We start from the raw sequence: 13,038 nt of genomic DNA, 5'->3' as shown, positions 1-13,038 counted from the left end.
CAACCATCTTCATTGTTTCATCAATGATCTTCCCTCCATCATAAGGTCACAACTGGAGATATTCGCTGATTATAGCACAATGCTCAGCGCCATTTGGAATGCCTCAGAAGCTGAAGTCTGTGTCCATTTATAGCAAGACCTGGACAACATTAGGCTTGAAGGTGACAAGCAACATTTACATCACACAAGTGCCATTTCCAACAGTCAATGGTATTAGCATTACAGCATTTTCTATTATCAACAGGGGATTTTCATTGATCAGAAATGGAAATAAATCAGCCACATAAATACTGTGACTACAAGAGAGGACAGAGGCTAGGAATTCTGAGCTAATTACTCACCTTCTGACTTCCCAAAGCCTGTCCACCATCTGCAAGACATAAGTTACAGGTGTGAAGGAATACATTTATTTGCCCAGATGAGTGCAGTTCTAATTTTATTTGAACACTGTTCAGTTCAAAGAAGCGTGTTTAATCAGCACCCAATGCACCAACCTAACCTCACTTCCTCTACCACTGACTGAAAGTGGCAGTAGTGCACACTACATACAAGTTGCCCTGCATCAACTCACCAAGATTCCTTTGACAGCATCTTCCAAACCTACCACCTAGAAGAAAAGGCAGCAAATGAATGGAAACCACACTACTATCTGCATGTTCCCCAACAAAGCCATAGACAATCCTGACTTGTTATTCCTTTTGATACTCTGTATCAAAAGTCCTGGCATACCATCCCTACTATCACTGTGGACATTCCTATTGCAGCAATTGAAGAAGGTGGCTCACTATCACCTTCTCAAGGGAAATTAGGGTTGGATGAAAAAAAGTAACTTTGCTAAAGATCCTGACATTTACGCAAGAAGTGAAAATAGCTGAAGTGTGCCTGAGTTAATCCTTAAGATCATAAAATGTAAGAGTAGCAGGCCATTTGCCACGGAGTCTGCTCACCACTCAATGAGATCAACCTTCAATGAGATGATGGCTGATCTGATAATCCTCAACTCCATTTATTCTGCCTTGTCTACTTGATTCCTTTACTAATTAAACATCTATGATTCTCAGCCTTGAATATACTTAAAAGTGCAGCCCTCGATAGCTCTCGTGGTAATGAATTCTACAAATTTACTACCCTCTGAGGGAAGAAATGCCCACTCAGCTGTATATTAAATGGACAATCCCTTACTCTGAGATTATACCCTTTCATCATAGACTTTCCCAAGAGTCTTTCACTGCTCACAATGTCGTCTCCTCTACATTGGGGAGACGAAGCGCAGACTGGATAACGTCTTTGCAGAACACCTATGTTCTGTCTGCAAACATGACCCTGAGCTCTGGTTGCCTGCCATTTCAATACACCATTGTTTTCCCTGGCTAAAATCTCTGTCTTGGGCTTGCTGCAGTGCTCCAACGAAGCTCAGTGCAAGCTGGAAAAACACCATCTCATTTTCCATTTGGGAACCCTGCAGCCTTCTGTACTCAATATTGAGTTCAATAATTTTAAGGCCTGAGCATGTTCTCCCATGTCCTTATCCCAATCCCCACACACCAGACTTATACATCACGTGATCTGCTACCACATACAACCCATTGTCAGCCACTAATGGTCCCCATTAGCAGCTGTTCATTCTCACAGACTGACCTTCACCCATTCCTTTCTCTACTCAACTGTGTTTTCCTCGCTCTGTCTCTGGGCTCCATCTCCACCTATCATTTACTCCTCTCTCCCACCACCCCTTCTTTAGCATATATACCAATCTTTTTCTAGCTACAGTCAGTTCCGAAGAACAGTAGTTCTGCTTTCCCTCCACAGATGCCACCAGATGTCCTGTGATTTTCAAACAATTTCTGTTTGTATTTTAAAGAAAAGGATAGAGAGAAAATGGGAATTATATATATGGTTAGCTTTTTAAAATTCATTCACAGGATGTTAGTATCACTGGCTAGGCCAGCATTTATTCCCCATCCCTAATTGCCCAGAGTTAACCGTCAACCATATTGCTGTGGGTCTGGAGTCATATGTAGGCCTGATCATATAAGGACAGTAGTTTCCTTTCCTAAAGGACGTTAGTAAACCAGATGGGTTATTCCAACAATGGTTTCATAGTTATCATTAGACTCCTAATTCCAGATACTTATTGAATTCAAATTTCACCATCTGCCATGGCAGGATTTGAACCCAGGGGGTCTCTGGATTTATAGTCTAATGATAATACTACTAGGCCATCACTTCCCCTCAAAGGGAGTGGAGCCTGAGATCGGTAGTAGGAAAAGTGGTACAGTCCACCATGAAAGAATTACTAGCAGAGTACTTGGAAAACAGTGACAGGATTGGACAGAGTCAGCATGGATTTATAAAATAGAAATTATGCTTGACAAACCTATTGGAATTTTTCAAGAATGTCACTTGAAGAGTTGATAAGGGGAACCCAGTGGATGTGGTTTACTTGCACTTCCAGAAGGCATTCAGTAAGGCCCCTCATAAGAGATTAGAAAATAAAATTAATGCGCATCAGATTGAGGTAGTGTACCAACATGGATAGAGAACGGGTTGGCAGACAGGAAACAAAGTGTAGGAATAAACGGGTCATTTGTTGCGTGAGAGCCAGTCTACTCGGGTAATCTCAGAGACCAGTACTTGGGCTCTAGTTATTCACAATATATATTAATGATTTAGATCAGGGAACTAAATGTAATATCTCCAAATTGTAGACAACACAAAGGTGGGTGGGTGGTGAACTATGAAAAGGATGTGAGCTTATTCACATTGGTAGCTATAGCAGAAAAGTGGATTATTATCTGAATGGCAATAGGTTGGGAATGGGGAGGTGCAATGAGACCTGGGTGTCCTTGAACACTAATCACTGAAAGTAAGCATGCAAGTGCAGTAGGCCATGAAGAAGGCAAATGGTATGATGAGCTTCTTGGTGAGAGAATTCATGTACAAGACCAGGAATATCTTGCTACAATTGTACATGCCATGGTGAGACTACAGCTGGAATACTGTGTGCAATTTTGGTCTCTTTATCTGATGAAGGATATTCTGGCTATGGAAGGAATGCAACAAAGGTTTACCAAACTGATCCCTGGGATGGCAGGTCTGATGTATGAACAGAGACTGAGTTGATTAGGACTATATTCATTGGAGATTAGAAGAATGAGGGGGAATCTCATAGAAATTTATAAAATTCTAATAAGACTAGATAGGTAAACACAAGAAGGGTGTTCCTGATGACGGGGGAGGCTAGAACCAGGAGTCACAGTATAAACATGCAGGGTCAGCTATTTAGAAATGAGATAAGGAGAAATTTCTTCAGCCAAAGTATGGTGAGCTTATGAAATTCTGTACCACAGATTGTGATTTCGGCCAAAACATTCAATGTTTTCAAGAAGGAGATAGATAGAGTTCTCAGGGCTAAAGGGATCAAAGGGTATGGGGCAAAAGCAGGAACACAGTACTGAGTAGGATGTTCAGCCATGATCACGTTGAATGGTAGGGCAGGCTTGAAGGGCCGAACGGCCTACTCCTGTTCCTACTTTTTTCTATGTTTTTAGCTCTAGGTTGATTAAAAATATTTTATATTAAGAATCCTGCATCTTTGTACAGGATTGTCTATGCCTTAGTAACATGCAGTGAAACAAAAGCTTGATATTACCCAGATTAAAATGCTGGATGCAAAAACAGTTCAGTTGATTCATTCCGTTACTGAAGCTTGTTCACTTTAAAAATCACTTTCTACAATTGTAGCTGACAGTGGTGCAGGTAGTAACCTGAATGTTTAGCTGAAGAATCGTAAAACATGGATAGTAAGAGTAATTTAAACTACCTCTGCGTTGAAAGATTAGTATGCTCCAGTTGTATGTGGTCTCCAAGGTAACAACAGAAACATAAACTCATTAGAGGGAGGCTTCAAGATAGAAACCAAAAGAGACAGGAGGGGATTGATACAGTGAGTTATTGAGATAAATGTCTAATAACAAAAATAGAATGTAGAAAGACAGTGATATGGAGTTACAAAAAAAACAGAAAAGTACAAATTAGTGAGCAAGTCACAAACAGACATATTTCCAGGCAGCTATTTTGAAATTGATCCGCATAATTGCAGTGAGATGAACACAAAGAAAGAAGCAGTCATATAGGAGTCATATACTGGAAAATTACAAGCATACAAGTCACAGAAGAAATGAACATATATGTCATTGAAAAGAAAACTACAAACAAAAAGTGAGGCACACATATTCAGAATTGTGGACTGAGAGAAAATCATTATAACAGATATAGTCAGACAAAGAGATATATATCAGAGGAAATGACAAGCTGAGAGAGTATTTTTGCAAATTGAGATCCAAGCTTAAAGGATCAAGGAATACCCTACAGCTTCAAGCAAAATACTGGATGGAGTAAGTGTGTACAAGACAAGAAGCAATCCAGACATTAAAAGGAAAAGGATTATTTCATCCTGCTGTGAGTCCCTTTTCAGTAGAATAGTGTATTTGAAGATTGTTCAATATTTATAATGGGAGCATTTTGTGCATATGTGAACATGCCAACTGTATTGTCCATTTCTGGGATGGTTATGAAAAAGTGTTTCCTTAATGTATTATGCCTTCACATTTTCTCAGTTTATGGTTGCAATGGTAGAAGACCATTGATACTAGTAATGCCAATATTTATTGAAGTGTCTGGCAGCAATTGCAATGGAGATAAATGCTTGATGAATCTCTGTGCCCCAGACGCACGTTGATTTTCTGGCAGAGACCATGTAAAAATCTAAGCTATAAAAATCTTAACAAACTCGGGCTCAGAGTTCAGGTATTTAGGATCTTCTTAGCCATTTGCGACTACGCCACTGCATTGATATGCATCCAGGCCAAGATTATTAATTTTTTTCTCTCCTTTGAAGGTTCTCACTTGCACTGGGATGTGCTCTCACAGGCACTGGCTAATATTCAGAGGGTCCTCAAATGACCAATCTTTACTATGTGAATTCAGATGGCGGCCATCTTATCTTTACTTATTAATGTTTGCTGGTGGATTATACATTGGTAATTGATGAAAGAGTGGAAATCAGGGTTATTTCTACAAAATGCAACAAAGCCTACATTTGCACCAAGTATATCTGGTGCATCATCATTAGAATGCTTATCTCAAGCATATGCCTTTTGAATTCATTGTAGTTATCCTCACTTTTTGTTACCTCATTAAGGGGCTAAAAGGTAACAAGATCCTCCCTAGTCGTTATGACCTTAAAAAACACAATCAGTTGGGCTGTATCAGACATGTCGGCAGATTCTGCAGTAGTTGCTGAAAGATGTCTATGGATAATGCACATCATGCTCCTATGGAAGCACCAAATGACATGCTCTAGATTGCCATTATTTCTTCTTTATTCTCAAAATCTTTGAATATGGAGTCAGTGGCCATAATCGTTGCTTTTTTAATTACTTCACCATTTGTGAATGATTTTGTGCTTTGCCAGAAGATGGCACACATGAAGTGATGCTTCAGTGTTGGTCTTATCTTTTGTTGCTGGTTTGCAAACAAATGGCTTCAGCTTTCAAATACAGCCTTCAGTTCATCGCCTTCTACTTATCAATTTACTTTGGAGACAAAGAAAGCAAATGTTCTTTTGTTTTACAGTTGTGAACAGAAATTCATTTTTGTGGAAGCTCTAGGTTTTTGGTTTCTTTTTAAATGGCCCAGGTTCCCACTCATTGTTATTGTTTCACCTTGTACTTGGTAACATCACTCAGCAGGTCGACTTCTGGATCCACACCTCTAGAACATCCAGATGTTGCTACTTTCAACTGCGAGGCACTGGAGATCAATTCTGTGGTTGCAATTTGGTTTGGAGCTCCTGGTTGATTTGCATAACTCGGATATTGGATATGGGATGCAGTAGTGTTCCCCCTAATATTTTTCTCTTCCAGCACAGGCTTATTTGATGATCAGTTGAAGAAAAAAGAGCTGCAGGTCTACAGAAAGTGGGCAGTGGAGCAGGATTAGCTGAGCTGCTCTTGCAAGGAGCTCACATGGACATGATGGGCTGAGTAGCCTCCTCTGTTTTTAGTACTGTAATATACTGGCTTCATGCATCAGTTCCACGTATATTTCTTATTCATTAGTTTGTATTTCCAACACAAAACTCACATTAATCTGCAATGGTAGTCCATCTGGATCAAATAGAAACATGATGGTAAAGTCTGTTAAAAGCATGCACTTTTCTCCAGCTGCAAAACTCCTAGGAGTGGTAGTCATGCAGGGGCATAATGATCCATTTGTGGACTGTGACAGAATGTGGGCAGGCGGTGAGGTCAACTGTCAGAGACACATACAGCAAAGGAACATGGGCAGTGAAATTGACTATCCGAGACACACCAGTGGTAAAGCACATCTAACGTTCCCCTTTTTTTGCATTATTCTGCATTCTAAGCATAGTTGATGTTTGCCTTCATTTCATTTGCCTTCTGATTTCACTTGCCAGTTTTGTTACATTCTGTTAACATCTTTGTTGTGATTTGAACTATCCCTCAGGCTCCCATCCCCTGACAAGCTAGTTTAAACCCTCCCAAACAGCACTGGCAAATTTCCCTGGGTGAATATCAGTCCCATTCCCGTTAAAGTGTGATACATCCAACTTGAGCAGTTCCCACCTGCCCAAGAATTGGTCCCAAGCTCTCAGAAATCTGATACAGTCCCTCCTAGACTAATTTTCTTGCAATATGTTCAAATGATAAATCCTCCTATTCCTATGCTCAAGTATCACATGGCACTGAGAGTAACCTGATATGACTGCTCTTGATATTTTACTTTTCAATTTCCTTCTTAACTCCCTAAAATCTGCTTTCAGAGCCTCAATCTCTTCCTACCAATGTCATTGGTACAAATGTGGAACCCCACCTCTGGCTACTTGCCCTCCCCCAGAAGGATGTCCTGCAGTTGTTCTGTCACATCTTTGATCCTGGCACAAGGGAGGCAGTACACCATCCTGGAGTCACATTTACTGCTGTAGAAATGTCTGTCTATTCCTCTGACAATGGAATCCCCAAATACTATTGTTCTTCCCTCATTTTCCTCCTTTCCTTTACAGCCAACCCTCCCATGGTGCCACAAACTTGGCTCTGACTGCATTCCCATGAGGAACCATCTCCCTCACCAGTAATCAAATTGGAAAATAAACGAACAAGCAAGATTCAGGGGACTCATGCACTGCCTGCCTGCCTCAGTCATTCATTACCTTTCTGCCTGTATGCTCCTAACCCTCCCAAGATGGCGGTGGAGTCACAGCCCAGGAGGCCGGAGATCGTCTGCTCCATCTGCTTCTACTTTTTCCTCTTCTTTCTTTTCTTCATCTTCTGATGTTGTGGGGAACCCGGAGCAGTGTTGACAGTGTTGGTTGGCTGCAATGATGGCAGTGCCTGGAGCAAAGATTCCTGACTGCAGCAAGCCCAGAGCCTGGACTCGGGGACTTGGTGTGTCGTCAGCTACAGTGGTGCTTGGTGCCTGATATGGGGCTGTGGTAGGCCCAGAACCTGGATTGGGGAACTCAACGGGTCGTCGGCTGTGGCAATGCTTATCAAGTCATCGGTTGTAGCAGTGGTGGTGCTCAGAAGAGGATTCCTGGTTGTGGTAGGTCTGCAGCATGGACTCGGGGTCTGACTCAGGGGTCTTTGGCTAGGCGGTGGCGGTGCCTGAAGTGTGGACTCAGCTGCAGCGGAGGCAGTGCCCAGAGCAAGGACTTCTGGCTGCGGAACTTTGCAGAGACCTTGCAAAAGCCCTGTATTTGTGTTTGTAGATCCCTTGTTCAGAAGATGAACTCTACTCTTATTTACTTTTTATTCCTTCATTTTTCTATTTTATTCCTATGCTTTTCTATTATTCTAATTTATTCCTAAGCATCTGTATTTTAGAATCTGTACCTAAGACGGTGCTGTAAATGGCAACTTGTAAACTTTTCCCTGTACTCATGTGAGTACATGTAACAATAAAGCTAATTCTAATTGTAAGTCTTAACTTAAGTGCACCACACACAGTTCTCTGTCTTGTGGATAGACAGCAGTGTCTTCAACCACCACTTTGAGCTCTGAACTCCAAAGCTCAAGCTTATGCAGCCAGTTACACTTCTTGCAGATATGTTTGTGTAGGACATGTGGTGCATCCACAACTTCCCACATACTGCAGGCTGTATTCCACCTTACTGAGCTAGTCTGCCATATTGCAACTTCCCACATACTGCAGGCTGTATTCCACCTTACTGAGCTAGTCTGCCATATTGTAACTTTAAAAACTCTTTATTACAATTAGAGTAAGTGGAATTACTTACCAGTTACTTAGCAATCAGTTTCTTCTCCTGCACCAAAGTAAAAGCCAATTACTGGAGGCTGAAAAAGAAAGAAAAAGACAAACATTTCCTTTCCCTTCTCTCTGAGCTTCCTTATTCAACAACTTCCACTTTACACTCTGTACAGAATGCAGCACAAAGAAAGCCTTTTTTTCCCATCTCTCTCAAAATCAATTGCATTCAAACTCCTTTAAAAAAAAACTTTTGACCAGACAATTCGTCAGCTAACTAGAACTGCTCTCAGATACCTTGTGTACTCCTACTGTAAGGCTAGAACAAAACTTAGAATTTCTGGACATAGGCAGTACTTTTAGATAGTGGGAACTAGTAGGAACGGATGATGCTGGAAAATCTGAGATAACAAGGTGTAGAGCTGGATGAACACAGCGGGTCTGGCAGCATCAGAGGAGCAGGAAAGCTGACGTTTCGGGTCTGGACTCTTCTTCAGAAATGGGGGAGGGGAAGGGGACTCTGAAACAAATAGAGATGGGGGGGGAGGTGGATGGAAGGTGGATAAAAGAGCAGATAGGTGGAGAGGGGACGGACAGGTCAAGGAGGTGGGGATGGAGACAGTTAAGGTGAGTGTAGGTGGGGAGTTAGGATGGGGCTTGGTCAGTCAAGGGAAGACAAACAGGTCAAGGAGGAGGGGATGAGGCTGGTGGGTAGGAGGTGGGGGTGAGGGTTGGTCAGTGAGGTGGGAGGAGCGGATAGGTGGGAGAAAAGACAGACAGGTCAAGGAGGCGGGGACGAGCTGGGCTGGTTTTGGGATGAGGTCGGGGATGGGGAGATTTTGAAGCTTGTGAAGTCCACATATTGACCATTGGGCTGCAGGGTTCCCAAGCGAACTATGAGTTGCTGTTCCTGCAACCTGTGGGTGGCATCGTTGTGGCACTGGAGGAGGCCCAGGATGGACATGTCGTCCAAGGAGTGGGAGGGGGAGTTGAAGTGGTTCGCGACTGGGAGGTGCAGTTGTTTGTTGCGAACCGAGCGTAGGTGTTCTGCAAAGCGGTCTCCAAGCCTCCGCTTGGTTTTCCCGATGTAGAGGAGGCCACATCGGGAACAGCGGATACAGTATACCACATTAGCAGATGTGCAGGTGAACATCTGTTTAATGTGGAAGGTTTTCTTGGAGCCTGGGATGGGGGTGAGGGGGGAAGTGTAGGGGCAGGTGTAGCACTTCCTGCGGATGCAGGGAAAAGTGCCGGGTGTGGTGGGGCTGGAGGGGAATGTGGAGCGGACAAGGGAGTCACGGAGAGAGTGGTCCCTCCAGAAGGTAGATAAGGGTGGGGAGGGAAAAATGTCTTTGGTGGTGGGGTCGGATTGCAGATGGCAGAAGTGGTGGAGGTGGAGGATGATGTGTTGAATCCGGAGATTGGTGGGGTGGTACGTGAGGACGAGGGGGATTCTGTCTTTGTTGTTATTGCGGGGAGGGGATATGAGGGATGAGTTGCGGGAAACACGAGAGATGCAGTTGAGGGCGATTTCGACCATTGTGGAGGGGAAGTTGCGGTCCTTGAAAAACGAGGACATCTCAGGAGCAGATGCGGCGGAGGCGAAGGAATTGGGAATAGGGGATGGCATTCTTGCAGGAAGGTGGGTGAGAGGAGGTGTATTCTAGGTAGCTGTAGGAGTCGGTAGGCTTTAAATAGATATCGGTTTCCAGGCGGTTGCCAGAGATGGAAACAGAGAGGTCCAGGAAGGAGAGAGAGGTATTAGAGATGGTCCAGGTGAACTTGAGGTTGGGGTGGAAGGTGTTAGTAAAGTTGATTAACTGTTCAAACTCCTCATGGGAGCACAAAGTGGCACTGATACAGTAATCAATATAATGGAGGAAGAGGTGGGGGATCAGGCCAGTGTAGCTGCGGAAGTGGGATTGTTCCATGTATCCTACAAAGAGGCAGGCATAGCTTGGGCCCATGCGGGTACCCATGGCCACCCACTTTGTCTGTAGGAAGTGGGAGGAGTTGAAAGAGAAGTTGTTGAGGGTGAGGACGAGTTCGGCTAAGCAGATGAGGGTGTCAGTGGAGGGGAACTGGTCGGGCCTGTGGGACAGGAAGAAGTGGAGGGCCTTTAGGCCATCTGTATGGGAAATGCAGGTGTTTAGGGACTGGACGTCCATGGTGAAGATGAGGTGTTGAGGACGAGGGAATCGGAAATTTTGGAGGAGGTAGAGGGCATGGGTGGTGTCACGGATGTAGATGGGGAGTTCCTGGACCAGGGGGGAGAAAATGGAGTCAACATAAGTGGAGATAAGTTTGGCCGGGCAGGAGCAGGCAGAGACAATGGGTTGACCAGGGCAGTTGGGTTTGTGGATTTTGCGAAGTAGATAGAAACGGGCGGTGTGGGGTTGTGGGAACGATGAGGTTGGAGGCTGTGGGTGGGAGGTCACCTGAAGTGATGAGGTTGTGGATGGTTTGGGAGATGATGGTTTGGTGGTCGGGGGTGGGGTCATGATCAAGGGGGCAGTAGGAGGAGGTGTCAGAGAGCTGGCGTCTGGACTTGGCGATGTAGAGGTCAGTGCACCATACTACAACTGCGCCTCCCTTGTCCGCGGGTTTTATTGTGAGGTTGGGGTTGGAGCGGAGGGCTGCACGTTCTGTGGGGGAGAGGTTGGAGTGGATGAGAGGGATGGAGAGGTTAAGCAATTGATGTCTTGATGGCAGTTGGAGATGAAGAGGTCAAGGGAGGGTAGGAGGCCTTGAGGTGGTGTCCAGGAGGATGGGGTGTGTTGGAGGAGTACTTTTAGTTAATCATTAAGTTTAGATAGAAATGAAACCTCACCAGCTATCAGTACAGACCAAAACAATATTGAGGAGGTCTCTTTTTAATATTGTTCATCGTTAGTATCAGCTAACATGGGAAACTGGAATGGAATTTGGGTAGACAGCAGTTAGTGGAAAATGGGGCTGAGGGCACAGGAGATGGCATAATTTGGAAGTGGCATAAGGAGAGAAACTGGAGAAAGATTCAAATTTAGGGCTAGGACAGGAAACCTTTGTTGTAGGAGGTTTGGTGGATTAAAGGAAAGGATAGAATTAATAAAGGCAATAGATTGGTCTCAATCTTATTGACAACAAAATGCATGAACTCTTGAAACTATTGTTGAAGGTGAGGGTGAACATGACGGGATTGATAGATTTAAGAATGCAGTTTACCTGAGCAAAAAGCTGTCAAATAACTGGGCAACTATAAAGTGCCACACATGGAGTGCCAGCAGGAATCTTGTCTGTCTTCCAAAATGTGCTGTAATATGGAGTGTACATGTGGAATAAAAGAACAACCATTCAATTGCAGCTGAGTTCAAGCATTAACCTCTTCATTTCATCAACAAGGAACTCAAGCAGTTGGCCTTAGTGGTGGGAAATTCTTCTCATCATTATTATTTTGACTTATTGGTACCAGTTTTAATCTTCACAGCTGTAAATTCTTGTTATCTGTAAGTTCTTGTTAATAAATGTGTCTCTTCTATTCCTAACAAACCTTCTGTAAATAACTTGTAATTAATTAAAATTTAACCAAAAGTGTGACTATGATCTGCTCTAACTTGTATCATTACAAACTAAAATGTGGACTAAGCAAGCTATATTAATTCTGTTTACTGACCAGGCTAGTGTGACTGGCCTGGTAGCCATGACAGAGGTGCTATTTCTCAGATGATATGTTAAAATTGAGGCCATGTCTACTTGCTTGGATGGGTACATCAGATCCTGTAGTGTTATTTCAAAGGTGTTATTGCAGGAGGTCTATCCTCAATGCACATCGCATAAAACCATTCCAGTAATGATCTGTATAAAAGATCTATTTTGGGCATAATTTATATTGGGTGCAATGTTTGGAGATGGTATAATGCAATAATGGGGAAACAGTGGATTGTTATTTGATGGCATATTTTGCATATGGGACAATTAGTGCTTGTGGAAAAAAGCTGGAAATAGGAAAATGCTTTTGGTCGAATATTTTGGATGTAGAATTATACTATATATAATATCTTAAAAGTAAGATTGTATTTGAGCAGAAAAGATTGAAAGTAGGATTTTCCTTCGTACATTGTGAAAAGGATTGTGCTGCACTGAGTTCTGGGATGTCAGTTTTAAACACCTTATAGGACCTGAAGAACAGAAACTGGAGGCGCAACAAGGTGCATAATTAATTACATTTTTTCATTTCAGGGGCTCTGTTATGGCAGTCTTTTCTCCTCTGTTTTGTACTTGGAGCCTTCTTTACAGGAATATTAAAGACAAAAATGTGATCTTTGCTCTGGACATATCTGGGAGCATGTATTCCAAACTAGAAGCAGTGAAGTACTATCTAATCCAGACCCTGTTCACTCAGGCCTATGCAATGATTAACTGCAAATTCAACATTATTGCATTTGCTGGCAAGGTATGTTGTTCAGTAAGTTGCTTCTTTAGTTTTTTAAGTCAAAAAAATTAAGTAGAGTTAAGATTAACATTATAGACACAAATAAATATTTAACTAAATCAGTTATTGTAATTATATCACTAGTTCATGTTCAGCCTAGCATGGTTGGACCATTCTTGAGATCGGAAAGGGAATGTGAAACTGCTTACACCTGCATCCTTTCACATTCTTTTCTATTTCAAGCTTTATATTAACCTGTCTCAGTGTTGTTCAAAATTCATAAGGGTAGACAATTACATGACACCAGGGTCCTTTCCACTTTGTTTAATAAAACCTCT

Source organism: Rhincodon typus, chromosome 18 (assembly GCF_021869965.1).
Source record: "Rhincodon typus isolate 14 chromosome 18, sRhiTyp1.1, whole genome shotgun sequence".
Lineage (NCBI taxonomy): Eukaryota > Metazoa > Chordata > Chondrichthyes > Orectolobiformes > Rhincodontidae > Rhincodon > Rhincodon typus.
This window is presented reverse-complemented; position numbering follows the sequence as displayed.